Here is a 27906-nt window from a genome sequence, read left to right as displayed (position 1 = left end):
TCGTTTTGTTTTATCGTACTGCGTGTTGAACTCACTTGTTTTACCTTTGTGTAGGTAGGGGATTTCAGTTTCTTTTCTTATTTTGTTTACCGTCTTGTTTGAGACTAACATCAGACGTGTTTTGTTATGCACCGATGAGAACGTCACATGTGCTGTTCTCATCGGTGGGATCCTAACTGAGCTAAGAACAAGGTTGAGAAATGCCTTTTTCCAAGCTTTCGAAGATGATCTCTTAAAGTCCATAATGGCTATACTCCTGGATATAAGAAACGGGAGTAATACATTAAGGAGCATTAAGGCGATAATATCATAGAATGTTAATTTAATGCTTGTGTTAATTTATTAATTACAGATAGCTTTATTATTTTTTAAATGCAAAAATTTATGATCGGTTAAATAATGCCATGGAACACACAAATAAACGTACGATAATTGGGTATATTACATAATATTTATCATTTCCAATTTTTGAAGATAAAAAAAAGCTTAACCCAAGGAAGGAGAATTAACCGTGTCCCTCTAACATTCAAAGCATCTAGAAAAATATTAAACGGGTGAGAAGTATGACATAAGGGGATTTTATTTTACTAAGTCTACGGATAAAAATGATCGAAAATAGTAGTAATACTTGCAATGATTGTAAATAACTCGTGGTGGAAAGCAGTGTGAAATATGAAACCTTTGTAGCGGTTGAAAGTTGGATTTAAATATAAATAGAGGATACTGTTATTATACTCCATGCGTAATGGCGGAAAGCTGAGCGGAAGATAAGTAGCCGGCGGAAAGCCTCAATGTTCGGAAAATGTTGTGGAAATTTAAACCGTAAGTCTACGTCCGTTGACCGGTATGTGCAATGTATATAACTGTATAAGCTCGCATGCAAAAAAGCAGGAAAAATTTTTCCCTTTACAAATCTCGACTGAAAGTCACCGGAACGCAGCGCAGTTTTCTAACGACCACAATGACATCTTAGAAATTTCTCATGAAAATCATTAGGGTATATCCGCCAGTGTAGATGCACCTTTTATGTTTTGGAAAAGCCACTTTTCCAAAGGACGGACACCAAAATGGAAGATAATAATAGAAAAAAAGATGTGTAAAAATAATTAATTATGAATAACGTATAATAATACCGATTACAATCTAAGCAACAACATTACGCCTTTATTTTTTTTTTACTTTCAGGGTTAATCAAATAGTTTGTCGATTCAAAAAAGGTATTTTACTTTTATTGCTTTTTAATATAATTTAAACAACAAATTAATTTTTATAATCTCATTGAAACAAAAGTGGTTTTCAAACAAATTTTTTTATTTACAAAATATAATCGCTATTGGATAAAAACATCTCCCGTATTTTATACAGTACAGTGTTGTACATCATCGCTATCGCTTCCATGCAAACTTTCCTCATCATCATTATCCACCGTACTTATATCGCTATCTCACATTATTGCCTCCAATTCAGTATCATCGTGATCATTACGAAATATAATTTCACTAATACTATAAGGTAGTTGATCTCCAGTACTGCATAGAAATTCATATTTAACATTATTTCAAAGCTATCCGTGTTCTTCTGGTATCAATTACGATGGAATACACTCGTCTGATTTTTGCATCAGTCAAAATGCAGTCAATTCAAAAAAGCTATTTAACTTTTTAATATGTTTTTTTTCTTTAATATAATTTAAACAACCAATCAATTTTTATAATCTCGTGAAACAAAAGTGGTTTTCAAAGAAACAATTTTTTTCACTACAAAATATTATTGCTAATAGATAACATCTCGCATACTTTATACGCGTGCAATCTTAGTTTCTTTTGTGCACTGTTGACTGGGAAATCCCTAGTTCACGAGATGCACGACGGATAGATGTGGAAGGGTTATGTAGAAATGCTTGCTGCACAATCTCAATCTTGTTTTCACTAACGGCTGGCCGCCCTGTTCGCGGAAGTTCAACTACCCTTCCGTTCTCTTTAAACTTTGCATACCACGCAACGATACTCTTGCTATCAGGTACCGATCGTCCGTATTCCCGTCTAAAATTTTTCTGGACGTAATCGGTGATTTCGACTCGCGATACCATAACACACATTGCGCTTTCTCCTGGATTGACTCCATTTTATAAAAAAATGATTACAGTGCCCTCTACTCTTCCTCTACCTACAAAAAACCAAATTAAAAAAAAACACTTGATAATTTAATTTTCAGTTAAAGGTCATTTGATTTTTTATTAAACTTCAAATGAGGATAAACATGATAAAAGTTTGCTCGCAGGTTACGTTTAACTAGTTAAAACGTTGTTCTCGTTCCGTAGTATCGTTGGAATGCAACAGTATTTTTATGAAACCTCTTTCAAATAAGTTTCACGAGTAATCAGAAGATTTGGCGGTATCGTAAACATCATTAATTATAGAGAAAGCGACTTACCCACCGGGTTGGTCTAGTGGTGAACGCGTCTTCCCAAATCAGCTGATTTGGAAGTCGAGAGTTCCAGCGTTCAAGTCCTAGTAAAGCCAGGTATTTTTACACGGATTTGAATACTAGATCGTGGATACCGGTGTTCTTTGGTGGTTGGGTTTCAATTAACCACACGACTCAGAAATGGTCGAACTGAGATGTACAAGACTACACTTCATTTACACTCATACATATCATCCTCTTTCATCTTCTGAAGTATTATCTAAACGGTAGTTACCGGAGGCTAAACAGGAAAAAGAAAGAAAGAGAAAGCGACTTATAAGCACCACTTGACGTCAGTCGCTTTACATTTGGCACAGTTGTAAGAGAGATTATAATAGAGGGTGCGAAGCAACAAATTATTAATACATCCCTTTCTTTTCGAAGAAAAATCTGTTACACTGTTAATGTTACAAACATTGCCTTCGCTAAGTTGTAAACTTGAAAATATCGTCATGGTTTTTTTAAAACGTGTTTTCTTTGCATGAAAATTTATCGATATGAGAAGAAATTTTCTATCGTTATCAAAATATTTTAAGAAAGTGAATCTTCTACAGCTCATTTTTAGATTTGGAGTAGGTATTTTATATGGTGAAGTGGTGAACAAAATGTTTTAACATTTTAAGGAAAAATAAATGCTGAAGTGTACAGAAAGATGATTTAAGTACGTCTGTACAAGAATGAGGTTGCACTTATGAGAATAAATAATGAAGAAATGATGAGAAAGGAGTGATGAAAGAACGTAATTTCTCGTCATTATTTTTTTAATTTGTATTTAAAAAAAAGTTGTTCAGGTATTTAAAAAATTGGCAGTGGAATAAATATACGAGGACGAAAATAAAAAGTAAGATTTGCCGTTTAATTTTTTTTGACAGAAACCAAAAATTATCGTATACTGTATATGAAACATATACTGATCGGCATGGATTTTTTTTTGCTGTTCAGAAAGCGGGTTTAAAAATAATTATTGGTATATACACAGGTAATGAAATAAGAAAGAAAGAAGGATATGAGGAATTAAACATTACCCTAGTACTTTCTATCATAAACTGGTAGTATTATTGAACACAATATACCAGAAGTTAGAAAATTTTGCTTTTTAGGGAATAAAATTAAAAATCATCGACGAAGTAAAGTAGGTATCAAGGTTAGACTGACATCAGCAAGGAGAGTTTTTATGCAGAAAATGAGTTTACCGGTATGTAATGTTCACCTAAAAGGTTGAAAATTCTCTTTAAAATATTGGTGTGGGATGCACGCTTGATTATAGAAACATGTACGCTACGAAAAATCACTTACGTAATGTTTTACAGGAGAATGTTGAAAGTTACGCTGGCCATCGGTCGACCGACTGATTATTTCTGTTAATTTTTTTGTTCCGATATGTCAACTTGAAACATTTAAAAATATTTTTTCCTTGGACGTTATCAGTTTACGAATTTCACCATTTATTTTTTGGAAGTATCGGGTAACACCTAGTCCCTAAAAATAGCAGTGACAATATTTTAAAGATACATTAGCAGCAGTGTTCTTTAGCTCAGAATTGAGTTTGTAATAATTTGATAAGGGATTTAACATATCACGTATTTAAAAAAATATTTATTTTGGTTAGTAACTTAAGGTTGTTAGGTTAATAATTATTTTCCACCTTATTTCTCCGGGTATGCTTAAATTTTCAAATATATTTTAAACTCCTGACGATATCTTTGCCAGTTTGTTTATTAGTAGGTAATAAATTTGTTAATTTGTTTTAATTATCAGTATCGATTTACTGGTTTTTTTTCTTACCGTTCTTTGAACCCGATGAAAAACCAAAATAAATATTTCAAATCGGAGTAAATTAAACTCATTCTTCGAGGAAGGTGGCGAGGTGACTGGTCTACTACATCAGATAATAAACTCCCATACATGAAGGGTACTGTGCTGCTGTGGAGCTCATCGTGCAGGAATTACCGTAGAAAGGAGGTAATTATTTGCCTTTTACGAATAGAGCATGCAAATCTTACACATGGACACAGTGAATCAGACCGATGCGTCCGTTTGTGTCCGCTGCGACTGCCGACTAGCAATGCACTACATCCTAGTGGACTGTGTGGGTTATGCGGCATTTCATGGAAGATTTAAAAGTGGGGCTAAGATCAGATATATATTAGGAAACGATGCGGATGGGTTATCCAAAGTCTTACAATTTCTGATGGCTGTACATCTGTTTTAAATATACAGGGTGTCCCATATAAAACGCAACCCATCAATCACTCATCCATGAAATTTCAAAAGTCAAGCTTACTCCCCTACTCGTTACTGAAATGTACTCGTCCAACATCTGAACATCGCGGCGACACAGTAGAACACTACCGATAATAACAACAATGCAATCATAACGTTAAGTGTATTGTTAGAGACAAGATGCTGTTTTCGCTAGATGAACGTGTTTTCATTGTTGAGTCGTACTTCAGTACGAAATCAGCGATTGCAGTGGAAGATTTGTTTCGCCATAAGTACCCAGATAAACCGGCTCCTAACAAAACATCATTATTAAGGTCAGTTGCAAAATTTAGAGAAACCAGTTCTGTTAATAACAAGGAACACAAAAGATCTGCGTCAGTGTTGAATACAGATACAGTCGCTGAAATCAAAGACCGATTACTCGCCTCCCCAAATAAATCGATCAGACGTTTGTCTGCTGAAATTAATTTGTCTAAATCAACTGTTCATCGGGCGACCAAACGATTACAATTACGACTTTATCAAACGGTTCATCGACTTCTTGAGCCCGACAAAGAAAAACGGCTACAATATTGTCAACGGTTACGTCGATTTCTGCGTGAGGGAATTAATGTTATGGATTCGTTATTTTTCACAGATGAAGCACGGTTTCATTTGGATGGCTGTAAAGTAGAATGTGGAGTGCTGAAAATCCCCACGTTTATCACGAAAAACAATTACACCCGCAGAAGTTGGGCGTGTGGTGCGCGATATCGCGGAAGAAAATAATCGATCCTATTTTTTCGAGTACACCATTAATGCAGAACGATATCAGGATATTTTATTTCAGTTCATCGCACTCTTGGAAGAGGAAGACAGACACTGCTGGCTACAACATGTCGGTGCGACATCGCACTACGCAAGTTCAACTTCTGATTTCGTCGAGGAATTCTTCGGTAATCGTGTTATCGGTCGAGGCTTGTGGCCACCAAGATCTCCAGATTTGACTGCGGCGGATTTTTTTCTACGGTGTTACCTCAAATAAAAAGCCTACAGCAACAAACCACGAACACTAGAACAATTGTAAGTCAATATTGAAAAAGGTGTATTAAATATCCAGCCGCAAAATTTGAAAAAAGTTGCAAGAAACGCTGTAAAAAGAATTGAAGCTTGTATTCAAGAAGATGGCGGCCACTTCCAACATTTACTCTAAATGTAAGGTAATGGATGGTAATAACAAAAATTACATTTACATTTACACATACCTTTTTATTATTTCAATACCTACCAATATAAGGTTGGGTTGCGTTTTATATGGGACACCCTCTATGACTATTATTATTATTATTATTATGTCTTTCATTCAGTTTTGTTGTTTTAAGTTAGGTTTTATTTTGCTTTTAGAATAAGGAATTGGCATTTTATATTATTCTATTGTTTTAAATTAATTTGTAATTGCTTACGATAGTAATATTGTGACCGGGTGCTAATTATAACATTTCGTTGTGCTCCCAGGAAAATAAATTTAAATTAATGTATTTTTCCTTTTAATTTGATCGTGTATTTATTTTTTCATTGTGAGATTGTTTTAATTTTACCGCTTAAAATTTAACGTGAAATAGTATTTTCTTAAATCTATTATTTCGTTGTTCTGCCTGTTACGTTTTATTTGTATATGTCTGTTTTATATATGTTCGAACTCTCGTGCATTAGTAACTGTCTTTGTTTACGCTATTTACATATATTGTCCTGTACGAAATACTACTTCGTTATTTGCAGGTGGTTGAATGTTGTTTCTTTATATTGAATTTCAATCGACGGTACAACCCTACTTCGAACACAGCGAAGAGAGGTAGCGAAAAAAGAATACATCGATTGATACCAGGAGAGAAAGCGAGTGAGAAAGAAGGATTTGAAGGTTGTATCTGGCGTTTTATTACGCGCTGTAAATCAAAGATACCGTGAAATGAAAAGGGGGTGTATTGAAGTAGTGTACGACGTTTCGTTAGCAAAGAGGCTCGTTCTCTGTTAGTGCTTCGAGCGTCGGCGTGATGCGCGTATTTTCTTTCTATACAATCTTGATTCTCACCGCATCAGGAATCTACGACTAATAACTACGTAAATAGTGTTACCAGCTCCGTGTCAAGAATGTTACCCTGTGCTTAACATTCCTTCGAGAGTTGTAAATATGGTCGATATATAACTTGCATTGATAAAGATTACAGAAATATTTATTATTGAATGACGATGCTGTTGGTTTACCGCCTTTTATTCTGTGAAATAAAGGGACTCTTCTAATGAAGATATGTTTCATACCACGCTAGAAATATAAATGCAAGCTCAAAGAGGAATTAACTGAACACAGTTAATCGTGTGAGGTATGAAATGTGTAACACGTCAAGTATATGTGAATGCACACTTAATATTACTTTTATATATGCGAAACTTTACAATTTATTCAGTGATATGTAACAATCAAAATATTCATATACGAGAAATATCGTTTATTTTGTTGTTACATCTTATGAGAAGATGATAGGTGAATTTGGAACCACGTGGCCTTTCAGAGAATGTTAATCAAAATCTACAACCTCACTTCTTTTGTGTTATTTTTCTGATCTTATTGTAGTGAATACGGCTTATACATTTTTACAGACTTTTCGAAGAAAAGTACGGTATTACTTTCGATTGTGGCACGTTGGGATTGGGGATTGAAAATGGATTTTCTTTACGTTTTGAGGTATGAGGAGTACAAAATATCATTCGCTTAAACTGTATAGGCCTATGTATAAAATGTATGGCTCAAAAATCTACAAAATTACTTGATCAATTACATTGAAATTTTGTTATGCTGTAATAGTGTATATGAAGTTGTTCATGTGAAAATTTTATGCAGATTGGTTGAATCGATTTTGAGTTAGGCTCAATTTAAGATCGACAACTGATAACGTAACCTTAGTTTGAGTGTATTTTGACTTTGTATTGGTGTATTTTTCACACGCGCTTCTGCAGCTAGTCACATCGGTGAGTTAAATTTGATGCTTGTGTTTAGGATCTACTCATTATTTTTAATTTTTTCATCAAATTGCATTTATAATTTAATTTTCTTATAAACAGAAAATATCTTTTAATGTTAAATAAATTTAAAAAAAATATACCCCTTTAAGTTTTCCAATTTAATTTATGTTTTGTGTATTTCTTGAGCAAAAACATTATACAAAATAAAATAACGAAAAGTCGGTCTTCTTACCCAGAACTGCGCAAGAATTTCTACTTTCCGTTAGCGCTATAGCTTTAGAAGAGAAAGTATTGTAATCGGTCGAATTTGGGCATATGCGGTTTTCACCGGATCTTCGCGTTTTGACGCTTAAGGAACCCAAAAAAAAGGATGAAAAAAACACTCCTTATATCTCCAGTACTAGGTGACCGATTACCAAACTTCGTCAGATTACTTCTATATATAGGGCATTGATGCCATTACATTTTTAACTTAAAAGATCAAGGGGGTTATGAGGCTGTACAGCAAGGTCACTCTCAGTAATTTTTAGATTTCATCTAATTAAGGTATTATTTTTCTTAACAATTCACAAATTCTACACATTTCTTAACAATAAAAAAAATAATTGCAAAATTCTTTTGAAAAATCGCACCACCACCCCAAAAAAATTGTGTAACGGCTAATTGGGTTTACTGCGTCAATACTCACCTCAAGTAGCTCTAGTGTAGCACTGACGTACAGCTATTGCAGTCATCTGCTATGTTGTGACGTCATAGGTGATCTGTAGAATTAAATAAATGAATCATATTTAAAGTGTAAAAAATATTTAAAGTGGCCGCTCGCTAGTAACGTCACACCCGCGCGAATGAATGGTTTATTAAATAAAGTTATAAATATTTTAAGTTGTGTGTGTAAGTCATGCATCAGGCAAAAGCCGCGAGACGGGAAAGTCCTACAACTGTGTTATCAGCTTTTTTTTTTTTTTGAAAACTGGATGCTTATTAAGAAAGAAGTATGGTTTTTTGTATTTCAAAAAAATCTTAATTTAGAGATCGTTTAATACGCGCAATTTCACTTTGGAGAAAATATTCTTACATTTTCTTTCCGAGTAGGTCAACAAAATTTTGGTTTTCTGGTGCAAGAAAATTGAAGGCAATTATAAATAAAATAGTTATTTTCATCCTTTATATTAATTATTGAGTCAAACGCATATACTTTGTTTTCTTTTAAACTACCAATTTAAATTTATGTACTTAATTTTGTTGAAACCCGAGATATACATGTATATATGATGTAATTTGGATTATAGTATTTAGGTAGAAGCTATAAGTTAGCCAAAGAACAGAGGGTATTGAAAATTAGCTTCTAACCAACCAAATAATAATGGCAAAAAAAAACTACAGCAGTTTATAACCCATAAAACTAACACATAAAAATCATTTTGTTAATCAACGTGACGAAATATCTTCTTAAAAAATATTTTCTTTTAATGCAATAACATGTTTTTTAAAAGATAAAAACTCTACGGTAAGGGGATTTAACTTCCACGATTTGGAAGTTTATATATATATATATATATATATATATATATATATATATATATATATATATCAGTCTTTGCCTTCCATTTTAGTTTTTACTCTCTATTACCTTTTTTCTTTTTCCTGTTAGCCTCCGGTAACTACCGTTTAGATAATACTTCAGAGGATGAATGAGGATGATACGTATGAGTGTAAATGAAGTGTAGTCTTGTACATTCTCAGTTCGACCATTCTTGAGATGTGTGGTTAATTAAACCCAACCACCAAAGAATACCGGTATCCACGATCTAGCATTCAAAAAAATAACTGGCTTTTCTAGGACTTGAACGCTGTAATTCTCGACTTCCAAATCAGCTGATTTGGGAAGACGCGTTCTCCACTAGACCAACCCGGTGGGTAAGTCGCTTTCTCTAAAATTAATGATGTTTACGATACTGTATTACCGAATTAACTGACCTTGTTTTCTTATGATTTTTCCAATTATTCGAGTGTACTATTTACAAGATTTGGTCATAAGTTTAGTTTCTTATTCACATCTTAACACATCTTCCATTTCGTACTTTCATCTATGTACTTTCCACCTCTTCCTGTAACACCATTTTCGAAATCCTCGTTTGTTTTATTTTCTTTTATGTCTCGTGTTTCTTTAACATAAAGAGTTAAATATCACAAATATTTTTAAGAATTATTGTAATACTAAATCCTGTGGGACTTCTGTTCTACATGTAACCTCTTCTAACTCGTCCTAATCCGCTTTTATTATCAATCTTACTTCGCCTTGCTTCCATTACGTGGGTCTTACTTCCAGTAACATACTCAATTCGTACAGCGAATTAGTTGACTTGGAATATTTTATATCTTTATTCTAAAGCCCGGGCGATTTATATTCGCTTTATGATACCAATATTGAGATCAGATTTGTTCTATTAAGTGCCATAAGCAAACGGTAGTAGGCGACATGACATGAGTCGACAGTTAAAGCCCGCAGAAATAAATTTTAGATTCAGATCTACAATGAACTTCTCTCAGCAATCGGCTAAGTAATAAACATCATTGGTGTGAAAGGAATTACCTTTGACAAATGCTGCTCGTTTCTTATGCCTTGTACGCATCACAGTCATATCGAAGACTTGCCACCTTCCCACAGTCTTTTCGAGGACAAGCAAGGTAGAGCAACGGCTTACCAAAACCTAAAGGCCTTTTTACTTGTTTTCTGTTTTGAAATTTGTTCATTTTTTGGGGGGGTAATTATACTTATGTATATTGACCCGGAGAAATCAAAATTAACATGTGAAATTCCAATTTTAATATTCATTTAAATTTGTCTTTTTTCTCTGTTTGATGTGTTATGATTAATTGTAATTGTTGAACTTTTACTTTTCAAAAATACGGTTTCTGTTTGCTATGACTTTGATGTTAAAGGATTGACAAATTCGGGTTTTTTTTTTAAATTTACAACAACTGAATAGTTATTACATCAGAATCCAATAGTTTTTACTTGTCGTTTAACGTTCTAGAAATAAACGGATTTAATTCTGCTGTAATGTCGTTTTTACTTCAAAAATACTTTAGTATGCCATTAAAATTGGTCTAGTACGGAAGGATTCTCCGGAGAAAGCACTCGAAATAGGATTCAAGTTACACAAACCTGCGGGATTATTTATCGCTGTTGATCGATTTCAAAAAATTATAATTTTCAATCTCAGATTTTAAGGTTTTTTCTTTAGGTGTAGTTGCGTAACGAAACGGTTTAGCGTAACACAACGAAACAAATTTTATTCTTCTTTGGTTTATACTTTTATTTTTGTTTTGTCTGTTTTTTCTCTTTACTAATGCCTTGTTATTGATATCGAGGATGATTTGGTTATTATTAATTATTAATAATATATTTTTATTATATTTTACCTTAAAATTAAATTTTTTTCTTGTTTTGTTGCAGACTGTGGGAACTGGACACTCTCCTTTGTTCACCTGCATGGGGTGAGTAATTCTCATTCAATCAATATCCACGTCATTGTTATTTTATGTACTCTTCGATAGCTATATTGTTTTTTTTTTGAGATTTTTTAGTCGCAGTCAATCCCTTGCGATAGCGTAAATTCATTTGCAGCTAGTTTAGGTACTGTGATTTACTTTATTAGCTTAACCGTTGTAATTTTTTTTTTGTCTTCAGTCATTTGACTGGTTTGATGCAGTTCTCCAAGATTCCCTATCTAGTACTAGTCGTTTCATTTCAGTATACCCTCTACATCCTACATCCCTAACAATTTGTTTTACCTATTCCAAACGTGGCCTGCCTACACAATTTTACCCTTCTACCTGTCCTTCCAATATTAAAGCGACTATTCCAGGATGCCTTAGTATGTGGCCTATGTCTCTTCTTTTAACTATATTTTTCCAAATGCTTCTTTCTTCATCTATTTGCCGCAATACCTCTTCATTTGTCACTTTATCCACCCGTCTGATTTTTAACATTCTCCTATAGCATCGCATTTCAAAAGCGTCTAATCTTTTCTTCTCAGATACTCCGATCGTCCAAGTTTCAGTTCCATATAAAGCGACGCTCCAAACATACACTTTCAAAAATCTTTTCCTGACATTTAAATTAATTTTTGATGTAAACAAATTATATTTCTTACTGAAGGCCCGTTTAGCTTGTGCTATTCGGCATTTTATATCGCTCCTGCTTCGTCCATCTTTAGTAATTCTACTTCCCAAATAACAAAATTCTTCTACCTCCATAATCTTTTCTCCTCCTATTTTCACATTCAGCGGTCCATCTTTGTTATTTCTACTACATTTCATTACTTTTATTTTGTTCTTGTTTATTTTCATGCGATAGTTCTTGCGTAGGACTTCATCTACGCCGTTCATTGTTTCTTCTAAATCCTTTTTACTCTCGGCTAGAATTACTATATCATCAGCAAATCGTAGCATCTTTATCTTTTCACCTTGTACTGTTACTCCGAATCTAAATTGTTCTTTAACATCATTAAATGCTAGTTCCATGTAAAGATTAAAAAGTAACGGAGACAGGGAATATCCTTGTCGGACTCCCTTTCTTATTACGGCTTCTTTCTTAATTAATTTTCACGTTTCATATATTTGCGAAGCTCATATTGCGAATCTGTAAATTTCGTTTTGGGAATACTTAAAATAGATGTGTGTGTTATCCATGACTAAAATACGCATTAAATCGAAAGTTGTAATTATAACTAATCCGACCTTACTTTCAGATTTAAGAATCCATTTCGGTTATGATAATCTTTACTCTGTAATAAGGATAGAACTAATTAATCATATTCCTAACAAACTGTTATATTATAGGCTTATCCTGTACGAGGATAGAGATCATGAGTAGAGATGCATATACATAACCGTACATATCGTATAACATGACGGTATGTGCACGTCTAGATATAATAAATTTTTTCAAAATTGTTTTTTCAAAATTAATGAATGCTTTAAATTCCGTTACCGTACTGCTTAAGGTGGTGATCTCTTAATCTTTTGAATGTTATTTTAATTTTTTGTCATCTACATTCACTTCTATTACATTTATTACGGTTACGAATAAAATCTTACAATGGAAAAAGGTTTTGCTGTTATTTCAGATTTTACTTCCAATTTATCCGACTTAAAGTGGTACGTTTAACGTGCGATTAAATGTGTATTTTTGGTGCAAAAAATTAAAATTTCATAAATAATTCATTCTCGGGTTGTAATCGATAAGAAGTTTGAATAATCCAAAAATAGTTTCGTACTTATACGGTTATCTTGCCAGAATAAATAATCTCTTGTATTAATAATTACACACTACTCTTCATCGTTCAACGCCGATAAAAATGTTTTTTTTTTTTTTTTAATTTATTTATTATTTCCTTATAACATGTGTCTTATATAGTTTGAAAAAATTAAGACCATTAACGATCTTCGTGTTGAATTTTCTTTTTCTCCTGTTTCTTTGAAATTTTATAATTGTAGTGCAATTATTTTGACTCTTTACTTTCATGGTATTATTAACCGACGGTGAATTCAATAAAATTTCGTTAGGTTTTACATCGTTGAACAGAGTAGTTAAAACGGCGTATAAAATTCCTGCAAATTTAATTATTACAACTTAAGTCACGTATACATATTTTTCCGGTAAAAAAGAAAACGTTAAAAAATTTTGAGCCGTTTATTTAACTTTGCATTTTGTTTCTACATAACTATTCTTATTTTCTCGCTGAAGTTTGTTTTTTTTAATCAACGATAATTAAAAGGCGTTGTCTCGTCGGTTGATTTTTCCGAACGAAAGGTGGTTAAAAAATAACGGAAAAACGTTTGATATTCCCCTTTTGGTGACCTGCTATTTGATATTCACCTTAATTGACTCTAATATCTCTATTAATTATTAAATCTGAATATTCAAATTATGGCTTACAATAATAGTAAAATTTTAGAAGAAATCTAACAAGCGTAAACAAAATAGCGGGATAGTCAAAAAGGACTTTACAATTTTAAAAGCATATAAAAATTTATTACCATAACTTACAGAAAATACAGAAATTTGTGTGTATTTCGTAGAAAGACACATCGATTTTGTAACACAACATTCATTTTGGTTCGATATGGCTTTCATTTGTAATGCACCACATCCCACCTGAAGTCGATTTCCTTCCAGACTGTAGTCAGCAAATCGGGTGTTACCTCTGCAGCTGAGACGTTAATTCGAAGGCTAAGTTCAACAATATCAACAGACAGAGTTCGTAAATAAACCTGATATTTAATGAAACCCTCGCAAGAAAAAATAAAACATTACATTGTCTTTAAATGTATCTCCGTCTGCAGTTATATCTATCATTTCCACACAGAATTGCAGTCGAGCAACCTGTAATGTGTTGAACCGCTGTTAGTTTTTATGGCTTCAAGTGCAATCGTTTACGAAATACACGCCAAACAATCGTTTGTGGGATGCCAGTTTCAGGTGCCGCACGTTGAGTTGATTTCTTAAGACTACGTGCAAAGTTTTCTCTGAGTTCCACAGCTGTCTCAGGGACGCCTGCGCGTCCTGGCGATTTTGTATGTTTTACAGAAAAGGTGTCTCAAAGAAGGTTTGGTGCTAATAGTAAATTGTATATCTGCTAGGAGGCTCTCTACCGTACTCTACGAAAATTACGTTTAACTGCAATTGCTAACTGCAAATCTGGAAACTAAAACGCACAAGCAGAGACTAAAACGCACAAGCAAATTTTGCTATTATTGTAACCCATAATTTGAATATTCAGATTTAATAATTAATAGAGATATTAGAGTCAATTAAGGTGAATATCCGCATCAGTAAATGTATCCATTTTTATCACTGCTGATTGCGCGGTGGTCGATTTACTAATGAATTATGTGTTTTGTTATGAAATGAGATTTCAACCGAATCTGTAAGTTATCTAAATAAGTTTTTGTATGCTTTTAAAGTTGTGAAGTTCTTTTTGAATGATCCGATATTAACAAGCATTTGTTAATAGTTTTATTATTTGATAGGAACCGGATTAATGCCCACCGTTTTGTGTTCAGCTCGACTAAGTGTCGTTTGTTTGAAATCAAGCGGGTTAATTAAGATCGTAGTGCTGAAGAACCTGTTCTGGATGTCTACAATACATGTCACGACTTACAGATTGTACGTTACGCTACGTGCAATTTAATTCAGCGACTGAATTTATCGTGTTTCAACATCGTTAAATTACGGCGAAAAGTGATTATATCGAGTTTAATTGTAGCGTACGATATCCCCAGATATTGTACGCTACAATATCGTAGATAGCTTCAATTTGCTCCCTCCGACTGAGAAATAAGACCTTAAAATCTGGTGTTTTTAGTAGACCTAAATAGTGTGGTGTTTTATAAGGGTAAATTTATTAATGTATTTTTTTATTATTCTGTAATCGTGGTGCTATTTTGAATTATTAATCAACTCGTTCATTTGGCCAGTAAACTTACTTTTATTTAATGGCCAGTTTTTTTAAGATGTCGGTACATAATTGAAAAGTAAAGCTTCTACATCGAATACAGCCGATTATGAATCTGTTGAAAAGAAAATAATTTTTAAATATTTTTTGAAAATTTTATAATAATTTTGAAAATTCTGTTTAAAAATTTGGATGTATTTTTAATTATTAGTTCGTGTAAGGAACGAATTGCTCTACTGAGTGGAGACGGTTTACAACACCGTAGATAGTGCTATTTCTCACAAAAAGTGATATCTTATTTTATTATTTGCATTATATGGTATTGTTTCTTACGGCTGTGACGCATGTAACGTATCTGAGATAATAATGGCAGTACTACTCTATTTTTGGTATTAAATCCTGTAATGGGGCGGACGACTGGGTTTACTTAGCTCACTCGTCGAACTTCATACGAGTACATCTCTTTCAATTATGCCCTTGACACCGTCTCAAACAAACTTACACTGTGGCAAGTGACGACTTCAGGTAAGCGACGATTTTTCAGTGTTGCGCCCGGTTGAATAGTAGCTTTTTTGGCTTGTTACGGCTATAGTCAAACCCGTGGAAGATAAGATTCCTGTCGAGAAAAAAACCTTTTCTTATTCGACTTATTAAGACGAACGTGCAATTTCTTTTTAATTTTTTTCCTAATAGCTATTTTATTTCGTGAAAAAGCGGTTGATAACTGAAAAATCATCGATCCAAAAATACCATATTCGGACTGGGTAATTGGAAAAATAAGCTACTGTTTACAATTTAGCTACAATAGTTACGATATTAGTTACGGTTTGAGATTATTTTGCGCGTTTTGTAAGACTGTTCTTAAATTTTCTAAAAAGAAAATATCAGTAATGAAATGAAATTTAAGTAATTTCATTAGCAGAAAAGTGACTTAAAAGTAAAATAAGACCATCCTCAATTTTTTTACAGTTGTTATGAAGCGAGATTTTAAGTTGCAGAATCAACGGAAAATGTAAAGCGTACCAAGTATAGTTAATATAAAGGAGTCTTATCGATAAAAAGCTTAAAAACTTAAATATATAGTAAGTCAGGGGATACGTTTTTTAATGCAAGACTACATCATGAAAATAATCGCACGGTAATTACCCAGTCGAACAACTAAGTTCGCTTTTAAAATAAAAAAACTATTAGAATATACCGGAATGATGTAGTGAAATCTATTTCAGAGCGAACCGATCGTCATTTAAATGCAGTTTTCTCTTTACAATTCAGTTAACAAGCTTCCAGAATTTTTATTCGTTGTTGAAATACCAATTAGATATTTATTTTGAAGAGTTCAAACTATGCAAATCTATCCGTGAAATTTTCGGTAAAACGAAGTATGTTAAAAAAGTGCTAGACGATTTAATAATCTCTCCATGGAGTTGAAAATTTTCTAGATCGTAAAAAATATTTTTTGATAATCGCATTTCCAATCTTTATCGACCGAATCGGTCGATTTGTTTAACGTTGAGGTTTAAAAAAAAAAAATATTACGACTTTTTTTTTCATGACTGTAATAATTAAGTTAGAGGGTAAAGAAGTCACTTTATCGGTTTTACGTAAAAATAAAAGCGTGTTCCACGAATGTTGTTATTATTTTTTTAAAGGAAAAAGCAGTTCTAACACAAGTGTCATTTCGCATAGCGCTCACAGTAGGTTGTTTTCTATTTTTCCTCTAGTTGTTACATTGAAATTAGGGCATTATTATTTCAATTCTGTAATGAAACAGAGAAAATGTTGGTTGTAAATACAACGTTGAAGCATTCAACATTACATGTTGAAGCATATTACATTATATGCAATAAAATGGGTAAGATAAATTATTGAGTAAAAAAATTGTTGAAAAGTGGAATGCACAATTTCCAGGTTAACAGAAGAACCAGTGTTATTTCGTTTCTCTTATTCTGTGTTTTGTTTCTGTATCTCTCCTTACTACCTGTACTTCTAATTCTTTTGTTCCGTTTTAAAGTATATTCAGAGGTAACATTTATATATTACTCTTTTTATCTGGTCTCATTTCAGGAACTGTTCTCACGTTTAACAAAATTTTTATTTCGCGCTTTTTGTTGTTTTTTTATATTTTTTTATTTATACATCTATACTATGTTTAATTGAAACAAATTGTTTTTTTTTTTTGTTTTATATATATAATATAAATTTTCATTTCCAATGTTTTCCGATTTACTTTCTCCATGTTTGAATGTTTTGTTAGTACTAGTTTTACTTTTTTCCATGTTTGTGCATTTCCATTAAGGATTTTTTATACATGTGTATGTATTATACATTTTAAATGTATACATTTTTTTTTTAAATACTGGAATCTTTTGTAATTTGTACCGGCTTTCGTTTGCAGTAGTATTTCATATCCATTTTTTAATGTGAGGGTGAAACACCTGTGTACCATTACGAAGCCATTTTTCTCTATATTATTCTTTGTTTTGTTCTATTTATTTCGTATGTCATTTTATGTTCGCTTCAAATTAAAAGTTTTTTATATTTATTTCTTTTTCCTTTCTCAGTTTTGAATAAAATTATTCGTGTACACGTGTGCGGTAAATCTACCGAAATTAGTTTCGATTTTCATTCGTTGCTTTTATTGATCTAATAAATAAATTATATTTTTTTTATGAAGTATTTCATATTACGTGAATTATATACAGTTATTTTTCTTAGCATTCGATATAAGCATTATTCGTCTAATTTCCCGTTATCTTTAAAAAGATATTTATAAAAAAATCTTTATATTCTTAGTGTGAATATTCCTAATAAAAATATTCTTCTGAATGTTTCTAAGTATTTAAAATTTCCATCTAAAAATACGTTTTATTTTGGCATTTTAATTTAACATTCATTATATTTGACCCAGGAACTGTTAACGTCGGATTTCTATTCAACTGAGGTAACTAAATTTCGTATAGTTTTTTTTTTTAACGGTGGTATTATTGTTTGTAAGTATCGGCCTTCCTGTGGAAGTTTCTGAATAGAAACCGCTAAGAACCGTTAAATGTTTTAACAGTATACGATTTAATCGCGTCACTCCGGCTGTAATGAGGAGTTATTTTCCCTGATTAGGGATGTTAAAGATTGTATTCTTAACCTTTGAAAAATATTTTTAAAAGTATTGGTGTGCTCTTTTGGCATAAAATTGTTTACTTCTATTTGCTCACTCTTCAAATTTATGTCGGGTAGAGCCTTCATTTCAGGAGATAAGTTTTTGAATAAGCACACAATCATTTGATGCAGGGTTACATGTACCATCTTCAAAATTTCAGTCGTTCAGTACTGTTTGTTATCTGACGCTGCATTAACGATTTGTTTTATAAGGCGAGGTAGTTGCTTTAGTCAGCTGTTCTGAGTATTTGTAATTTTTGGAGGAAAGTAGATTATTTTGCTACACATTGGTCAACGCTAATCGTTGATTGGTAATGTGCTGGCTGGGTTAAAATGCCTCCTGGAATTATGAGCGGGAAAGCCGCACGTTTATTTCTCTGTGGTATTTTTGTCTCATATTCGTTCTTTTACACTGTCTTCTCCTTTTTTCATCCGTTATTCCTTCTCTTTTATCGGTTTTGTAGATTCTTGCTTGCTAAGGATATCGAACCGTAGAATCTTATGTGTCGTTTATAGGAGTGGATGCGGACCTACTCGGGAGAATCCGTTTCATGTGCGGTGGCTAATCGATAAGTCTAGTTGCTGAAGTGCTTGTTCTGTAAATCTTTAAATACTTATACCAGTGGTTCCAAAACTTTTCCCGAGTCGTGGCGCCCTTTTTTAATTAAACTTTTTCCATGGCGCCCTACTTAAGTAAAAATATGACTATTCGTAAGTAAAAGATTAAAATAAATAAAACTTGTGTATCTTCATTATTTTTTTATTTTATTAACATTAAATTAATAATTATAAATGTCTTGGTTCAATTAATTACGAAGCTTTTACAATATTTCGCCGCGCCTCTGTGAAGATTCCGCGGCGCACAGTTCGGTAATCACTGCCATATTAGCTTTAAATAAAAATACATTAAGCAACTACATGACGCCGCGTTATATTTTAACGCGTCAGAGAAAGAAGAAAGAATGAAAAATATAATTTTCTTTTATTTTAACACCTAGATTTGTTTCTTTAAATTTAAAGCTAAATTATTGATAGGTTTATAATTTTTTATTTTTAACCTCTATTTTTGCGGTCTGTTAACAATTAAACGTCATAATTTTCCGGTTTGAATTATTAAACATTTTTGAAAGTGTGTATTTGTTATTGCAATTAGCTTATTAATTTTACGATTTTAAAGACTTAAGAAGAAATTAAAGTTGTGGAATCATTTGTTCACTTGGTGTAGTTGTTAGCACCGATATTATGGACGCAATCAGATTAATCAATTCGGATTTTTTCATTAAACTCCCCAATAGTTTTGTGAGCTGTAGATCTTACATACACTTAATTACACATTCTTCAGTCGCTTATATTCCTTTTTCTCCGCTATAAAACTGTAACTCGTATATGAAAAAAAAACTTTTTGTACCGTAAAAAAACCGAAATGTAATTTTCATCGTTTATATTTCCTTATAAACTAGCTATAAAATAAACGGTTGGAAAGGGGATAAACTAAAATCAGCAAAGGGTTTAGCAACTAAACCTTTTCTACTGACCCTGATACTTCCTAGATCCAAGATTTAAAACAGTTCGCTTAAGATAGGTAGAAATCCCTCCGCTGTTCGAAATTTATAGTCACGACACACTAAATTATCTGCAGGGTCTAGTTGTCATATATATATATTGCTATGCTCTGTCGTTTATTTTAATAGTAATTTGCCGCATTTCTTGTTCCTTATTCTAGCACTGAATTATATATGAGGAGAGAGAGCCTCATATATAATATGAGTTATATTATATGCCTCATATAATAAATACGGGCATATAATAAACTTATTTGCCCCTATGAGGCAATAAATTCTTATTTTTAAAGTATTCTTTGAAGTACGACTACTTCTTATTTCAAATCTATCTACAAATTTACATTTGCCATTGCATTTAAATTATATATACCTCTTATTATTATTATAATTTGACATAAAATATTACCTAAATCATGTCTTATTAGATTTTTTTTAATTTAATCTGGACGAAAATTTCGTATGGTATTACACGTCCTTACCATGAAAACTAAACTTTTCTATTATTAATTATATTCAGCCATTTTGAAGAAAATGTAATCATTAAATGATAATGTGAAATGATCGTCACAAATTAGACTAATTATCATTTTTACAGTTAAGTTTTTTTATTGTTTATTAACGCAATTGTTTTATCGAATACCTGAACGTTTTTAATTGGACTACTTAAGGAGAACTAAAAAGAAATCACAAATTTAATCTCCATTGTTGTAACGTACAATTATGAATATGTATTTATTGTGAACTAATTTTGATTTTATTTATGGAGTACAAAAGGAATGGAGTGAGAAAAATTATGAAGATGGAAGAATTTGAACATTAATTCTTTTGTAATATTAATCATTGGTTTAAACGGAGTATTATGATTTTGACCCGAACACGGTTAAATTTTCTTTTTTTTTGCTTTCCTTATTTTTATATATAATGATTTTTACAGATATTCTTTTCTTCAGTTAAAAAATACTTACACACAAAATTTTAAAATTATTATTTATTCATTTTTGCTGTAAATTACTTAATTATTGTACTACTGAAATAAAATTACACTAATAGTTTTCTCATTTACTTGGATAAACATAATTAATAGAGTATAAATTAGACGAAAAATATTGGACTTGTGGTAGCAAAGAAAATCAATTCGTGACATTGAAATTAGTTTATCTTCTACGGGTTATGATATTTACTATCCATCTACTCCCTAGGGAACAGAGTGAAGATGTGACTCCTAGGGCAGAATAACACCTCTTTTCCGCTGTTTCAGCAATACTCATATATTCGGTCGCTCAAAGAATAAAACGACGGGAAGCCACTTCGTTTCTCATATGTTATTGAATGCCATGCGTGGAATGTATATTTTTTCAGAGTACAGCTATACCGTTTTCACGAATGTTATAAGTGTGTTCTATCAGAGTTGTCTACAAGCATTGAGGTTATGACACTTGAGGACCGGTTACAGTCATAATAATTCAGATGTAGTTATAAGTAATCCGTTATTGCAAGTTCAATTGTTTGTGGTACTCCGAATATAATACAGCTTAATTATTGATTTAAAACGGAAGGATAGAGTTTAGACAACGTTCACGAAGACGGTGATTAGAATAGATAAAATAAATTTAAATTTTATTAGAATTAAAGATGTAGTGAATATTGGAAGTTAAAAATTTAGTACGAAACAGAGAGGAATAGAGAGTAGAATCAAACCAGTCGAATGACTACGATCCATAAAAAAATTATACAGTTGAATATCCCGCTTTTAATAATGTCCTTATTATGACCTATTATACTATATGAAATATGAAATGTACGGTAACTTTTTAACAAAAGAAAACCCTGTCTATTAAAAAATAATATCTAATAAAAAATAGCATTTTATTAAACATATGAAAATGAGTAGTAGGGAAATGGAAATACTAGCGTCAAATCCAAGATGATGGCCAGTCCGTTATCTTGGAATGACGTCACGAATACAAAATGGCGGAGTTCGGCCATCTTGGATTGTGACGTCATTGACGCTAGTAGCCCGATGCTTTCATATTGGGATTTCCCTTTTCCCTTATCGGGATGTTTGAAATTCCGCAGGGATACCAACTTAATATAATAACGTAATATATTCGCTTTGAATATTATTTTGAATAATTAATTCAAAGGTTGGTACGCTGGCGAACAGATGTTGTGTAGCGTTCGGTTTGAATTAAATAAATAAATAATATTTGAAGTGAAAAAAAACTTGGTCGGCAAGGACTCGAACCCGGTCATGACGGGGCGCGACTGACTGACGCCTTAAACCAATCAGCTACAGTGGCTACCTGACGTAATGAGTGAAACATGTTTACATAAGTTGTGAATTTTAACGGCATATCAGTCTGAACACACACACACACACCCCCACCCAACCCCATCAACACCCACAATGGTGTGTTCGCGTGCGTGCGTTGACGTAGCGGCACCGAGTTGCTGATAGTTTAAAGTGTGACGCGCGACTGATGAACATGGCCTACGGTTGAGCGTCCTATTTTGAACGTTCGTTACAGTGGTAGGCGCCACACCTTTGCAAAACTCATTCTCTCACTGTGTGTGTGTGTGTGTGTGTGTGTGTGTGTGTATGTGTGTTCGGAAACTTTAACTAATATATTCCGTAAACATTCATTCAGCATTGTGTGTATGTGTGTGTGTGTGTTCGTAAACATTCATTCAGCATTGTGTGTATGTATGTATGAATAATAATTTAAACGTACCTCGAGGATGATTCTGTTCGTCGTGGCCGTTGCACCGGCAGACGTCACCCACTACTCTAGGACCCGGACGTGGCTCGTTCTCTAGGAGGCGGCGGCTGCATGTGTGTTCACGTGCGTTGACGTAGTGGCGGCGAGTTGTTGACAATTCGAGGTGTGGCGTTCGACTGAAGAACAGCTGGACAAACATGGCCTAAAGTTGAGCGTCCTATTTTGAACAGCCGCTAGAGTGATAGGCGCGAAAGAGCTACACCCTTCCGATCAATCACAGCGCCGGATTCAAAGTGGTTGCGCATGCGCAACACGTAGACCGTTACTGCTGCTACCAACACCACCTAACTGAAATACAAAGAAAAAAAAACAAAGTCCGTTACAATTCAAAAGAAAAAACCAAATCAGCTCTACATTACCGTATGATGAATTATAGTGTTGTTGTATTTCCACACCACTCAGGAGGTAGCAACCGTGGCGCGTTGAGATTTTTTTTTAACGAGTGAAATCTCTCCCATGGAGGCCTACAAAACACTCATAAAAAACTGTTTACTACAAAAATTTACCACGAGTAACAAAATAAAAAATATTTTCTTGTTAAGTACATAAATTTACCACGAACAAAAAAAATAGGGACTTGTATACTGTCATTAATATTTTTGATTTAAAATAAAATTTTCATAATCGGATGTATTTGCGTTTTTTAAGTATTGTGCACGAAGGGCATTGATACTAAGTTCTTTCACTGTTTCTTTCAAATGAAAATATTTGTCTACGTAAACATTGTATTTTAAATCAAATTGTTTACACGCTGATTCTAACTAATGAAAGTCATTAAGTATACAGGGATGTTCTATATAAAATGGTTATTTTCTGGATGAAATGCAAATTCTAATTTAGCTATGTATCTGTATTTTATGTAATTAAATATACTTGACCAATCAAATTTATTATAGTCTATTTTATTTTCTGTTTTTAAACTCATTACTGTTTTTTTAGCAGTGTTTGAATAAAAATTACCTTGACTGCTGGTTCTAATTCGCTTTCCTTGATTGATGTCTTCGTTGTTCTTTGGTTGTTGTCTGGAAGTACTGGGTTGAACTTTCGCCACGTCGGGGTCCTGGAGTGATGGGTGACGTCTGTTAACAGGCATCATTCACTAAAGAAACTAACTAAGACGTTCCCCCTGCATCTATACAAGGCCATCGTATCCCCTCCTACAATGCCTACGCATCCGGTCGATGTCGAACATATTTGAACAGGAAAACTTCCATACACAATCACAACACCATATTTGTCGTGACGTCAAGCTCACAACCAATAGGAACACAACCGCCTGAAGTGCCACACCTAAACCGCCGTTGAAGCTACGTGTCGGTTCTAAGAAACGACTACGTATTTTCTCAGCACTTTTAATAGCGTAAGTAACCGTAAACGGCCTATTTTTTTACTATAATAAAGTAGAATCTGTTATAGAAATCAAAAAATTCTATATTTTTAAATATTGTGTATTCCCCCACCCAAAATCCAAAATAATCAACCAAAAAATCAACTAATTTATTGAACACTCTCCTCCTCACCATTTGTCACATAACCTGATAGTAGATAAATCTATTACCCGATCATGTAACGGGCCTTGGAACCACTACATATAGCAATTGTAAAAAATATCATTTTAAATAAAACAATAGTTAGTACAAATTTGTTGTATGGGGGTTTAAAGTGTTTTGTGTATACTAAATTGAATGTGTGTTGGAGTTTATGCTGCCACGTGTTATGTGAAAATAGTCCTGAAAAGGACTATTTTCCTATACGTCTATTGTCTTTTGAATCAAATAACTATTCGAAAACGACATTGTACGTTTTCCCTACTATTCCCTTGAATATTAATTTTGCCTTGTTTGCCACCAGCTTGTCAATCTCATCGTTGTCTAGGCGATCGGCGAATCGCTTTGGTAGAAAAACTCGACGTTCTTTATCATCACCCTCACGTTGAAGGGTGCACATAATACAAGTACCGTATTTAGAAGTCTATCCATTCATTGATAAAATGTCGTATTTCTTCTCGATAATTAATTCACCAACACTTGTGACTTGACTGAGTTGGCTTGGTGAGGTCTTTGCATTAATCTTTTGAACAAATGTTTGCGACATATTGGCGTATATGGTGATGACAACAATAACGACCACGATGATGATATGTGTAGTAAGCGTTCAAGTCAAGCGACAGTGACTAAAATAAATAAATAATAAGCTAAATTAGAATTTGCATTTCATCCAGAAAATAATTATACATTTTATATAGAACATCCCAGTGTACTTAAAGACTCAATACTTAGAATCAGCTTGTAAACAATTTGATTTAAAATACAGTGTTACGTTGACAAATTGATTTGAAAGAAACAGTGAAAGAACTTAGAATCAATTCCCTTCGTGCACGATACAAAAAAAGCAGCAATAACATCCGATTTTGAACATTTTATTTTAAATCAAAAGTATTAATGATAGTGTGCAAGTTATTTTTTTTCTCGTGGTAAATTTTTGTAGTAAACATAATTTTAATTTTTTTTACTCTTGGTAAAGTTTTGTAGTAAACAACATAATTTTGTATGAGTGTTTTGTAGGTTTCTACGGGAGAGAATTCACTCTTTAAAAAAAATCTCAACGAGCCACGGTTGCTACCTCCTAGGTGGTGTGGAAATGCAACCACCACTTTTTTTTGGTTAGCTGACCTTTTCATAAATAGAATAAAAGTCTATCTTTATTTTTTTTGGTCGTATTAAATTTTTAATTTTGTATGAGTGTTTTGTAGGCTTGCAGGGGAGAGATTTCACTCGTTAAAAAAATCTCAACGCGCCATGGTTGCTATCTTCTGGGTGGTGTGGAAATGCAACAACAACGCTATAATCTATCATGCGGTAATGTACGGCTGATTTGGTTTTTCTTTTGAATTGTAACGGACTTTTTTTCTTTGTACTTCAGATAGGTGGTTGCAGCAGTAACGGTCTACGTGTTGCGCATGCGCAACCGCTTTAATCCGGCGCTGTGATTGGTCGGAAGGGTGTGGCGCTTTAGCGCCTTAGTATATTAAGGTGCTAAATATACCACGTTTACGTAGGCACGTATATACCACGTTAAAAATAGGACACTCGACTTTAGGCCTGTTTGTCAGCTGTTATTAAGTAGGTGTGTGCGTGTGTGTGTATACAGACTGATGTGACCTTAAAATTCACAGCTTACGTAGAACATTTTTCACTCATCACGTCATAGAGCTACTGTAGCCGATTGGTTTAAGGCGTCTGTCAGTCGCGCCCCGTCATGACCGGGTTCGAGTGCTAGTCCTGCGGAATTTAAAACATCCCGCTAAGGGAAAAAAAATTTCCCACAGGGAAAAAGGGAAATTCCAATATTGCAGTATCGGGCTACTAGCGTCAGTGACGTCACAATCCAAGATGGCCGACCTCCGCCATATTGTATTTGTGACGTCATTGCAAGATGGCGGACTAGCCGATATCTATGATTTGACGCTAGATCTAGATCTCCATTTCCCTACTACTAAAATGCATCTAGAAGAGATTTCTGGTTTTTGTTTCAAGAAATCTCTTCTGTGGTGAATTTGTTGGTGTCATTTTTAAGGAGTCCATGTTTGAAGATACGAAAGGAGATATTTCGGATATTCATAGCAATTTACAGTTAAGTTTCTGTGTGTATAAATTTATTACGTACCTTTCCCAAAATAATAGTAATCATGTTAAGATAATATTGTATGTAATAAATGTAATCAACATAACGTGACCAAAATACCTACGCTCGCTAACCTTCTCTAACTAACGTTAAATATACAGATTTTGTTTGTCATTCTCCGGCTGCCGATTAATCAAATTCATTAGATAACTATGCGTAATCACCGAATTAATCAAATTTACCCTAAGATATAAATTAAAACCGTTGTTATTCTTTGTCATTAATTTTACTGCTTCATTGTTAATACAGCGATTCGAAAAACTTCACATGAAACTTTAAAAAAACTCCTGTAATATACGTTTCTATTTGTCCGCTTACTTAAGAAGTTTCCTAAGTTCATTAAAACGAACGCCACCTCTAACATTTTCTACGGAATAGTTGAATAAATGCTCCAATATCTAAAACGTTATTTACCCAAAGAATTGTGTAAGTATTACTTTTGAGTTGTTTGAATTTTTCTTTAAACCCTGTTTTTATTAGTTTTTTTCTTGGTTTCACAAAAAAAAAAAATATTTTACCCACACGAGAAACAGCACTCGCAAGAATAAAATGGGAAGGAACATATAGAAATAACGTAACGAGATCGTTGACGTTCTATTGAATCCGGAGCATTTGTTACTTTTTTCTCTAATTTGTTTGTAATTTCGCGTGAAAATGCTTCAAATAATAAAATGGGTATATGTCATTACTATATAATAATCCGATTCTAACCGATGATGGCGACAGAAACATCTATAATATTCTATACTATTATAAAAAGAGGAAGAGGGATTTTGTTTGTTCGGAATAAACAAGAAATCTAATCGATCAATCGCGACCAAATGTTTACCCGTGTTTCTTGAATAACTGAGAAGGTTTTTAGACGTATTTCTACTCGAGAAATCTCGAAAAAAATTTATGTAGTAGTGGAGATTTGCCGGTTAAAGCACAAACTTCAAAGAACTGAATTAATGAACTGTGAACTTTGAGTCTCTATCGCTTTGTGAGCTGGGTTTGAATTAAATGATTCGAATCAATCGAATGAATAATATTACAAACACAATAGTATTAAATTTACGTTAAATAACATAATATTAAATAAATTAAAACAAAAAAAAATTCTGTTTAAGAATAACGGGCTTCCTGTGTGGACCATGTGTGGGGTTAGAGTGATGAAGTATGCGAGCACCTCGTGGAGTGCTAGACTAATCATCACCATCAACTGATAACAAACGGGGTGCCTCTGCATCGCTGTTTTGGGAGGTGCAGTGGGTTCTCTTACAATATCTCTGCAAATAATCGTCCGATTTTCAAAATTCAGGCGGGATATTTGTTAGTAGTTTGAAGGTATCTTTTATGTGCATCAGTTACACTCTCGTTCAACAGATCACGGTTATTCGGAAATGTCTATTAATGTTTGTCTGTTTGTTTGCGATTACTTTCAAATTTCAGGATACATTCGTGTTTTTTCAGGGAAGGTTTTAAGCCATCGTCTGAGGCTCTAGCTCCCTTGAAGGTTAATATATTAAAAATTCTCATTATTTTTTCGCCCCAAGGAGGATGAAGTTGTGAATTAGAGATATTCATTAAGGAAAA

At 33.2% G+C, this 27906-nt stretch overlaps 1 protein-coding gene across 5 annotated transcripts in view; it reads left to right on the top strand.

The window, feature by feature from the left end:
• Positions 1 to 27906, top strand: part of LOC142325825 (stress-activated protein kinase JNK) — a 526820-nt gene that overhangs the window by 224233 nt on the left and 274681 nt on the right. For all 5 annotated transcript variants that reach the window (XM_075367879.1, XM_075367996.1, XM_075367906.1 and 2 more), the window contains one exon: positions 11147 to 11187. The gene's annotated coding sequence lies outside the window, so the exon portion shown is untranslated. The remainder of the gene's footprint in view (positions 1 to 11146; positions 11188 to 27906) is intronic.

Source organism: Lycorma delicatula, chromosome 1 (genome assembly GCF_047948215.1).
Source record: "Lycorma delicatula isolate Av1 chromosome 1, ASM4794821v1, whole genome shotgun sequence".
NCBI lineage: Eukaryota > Metazoa > Arthropoda > Insecta > Hemiptera > Fulgoridae > Lycorma > Lycorma delicatula.
The sequence above is the reverse complement of the archived record's forward strand: the minus strand, read 5'-3'. Positions and strand labels throughout refer to the sequence as shown.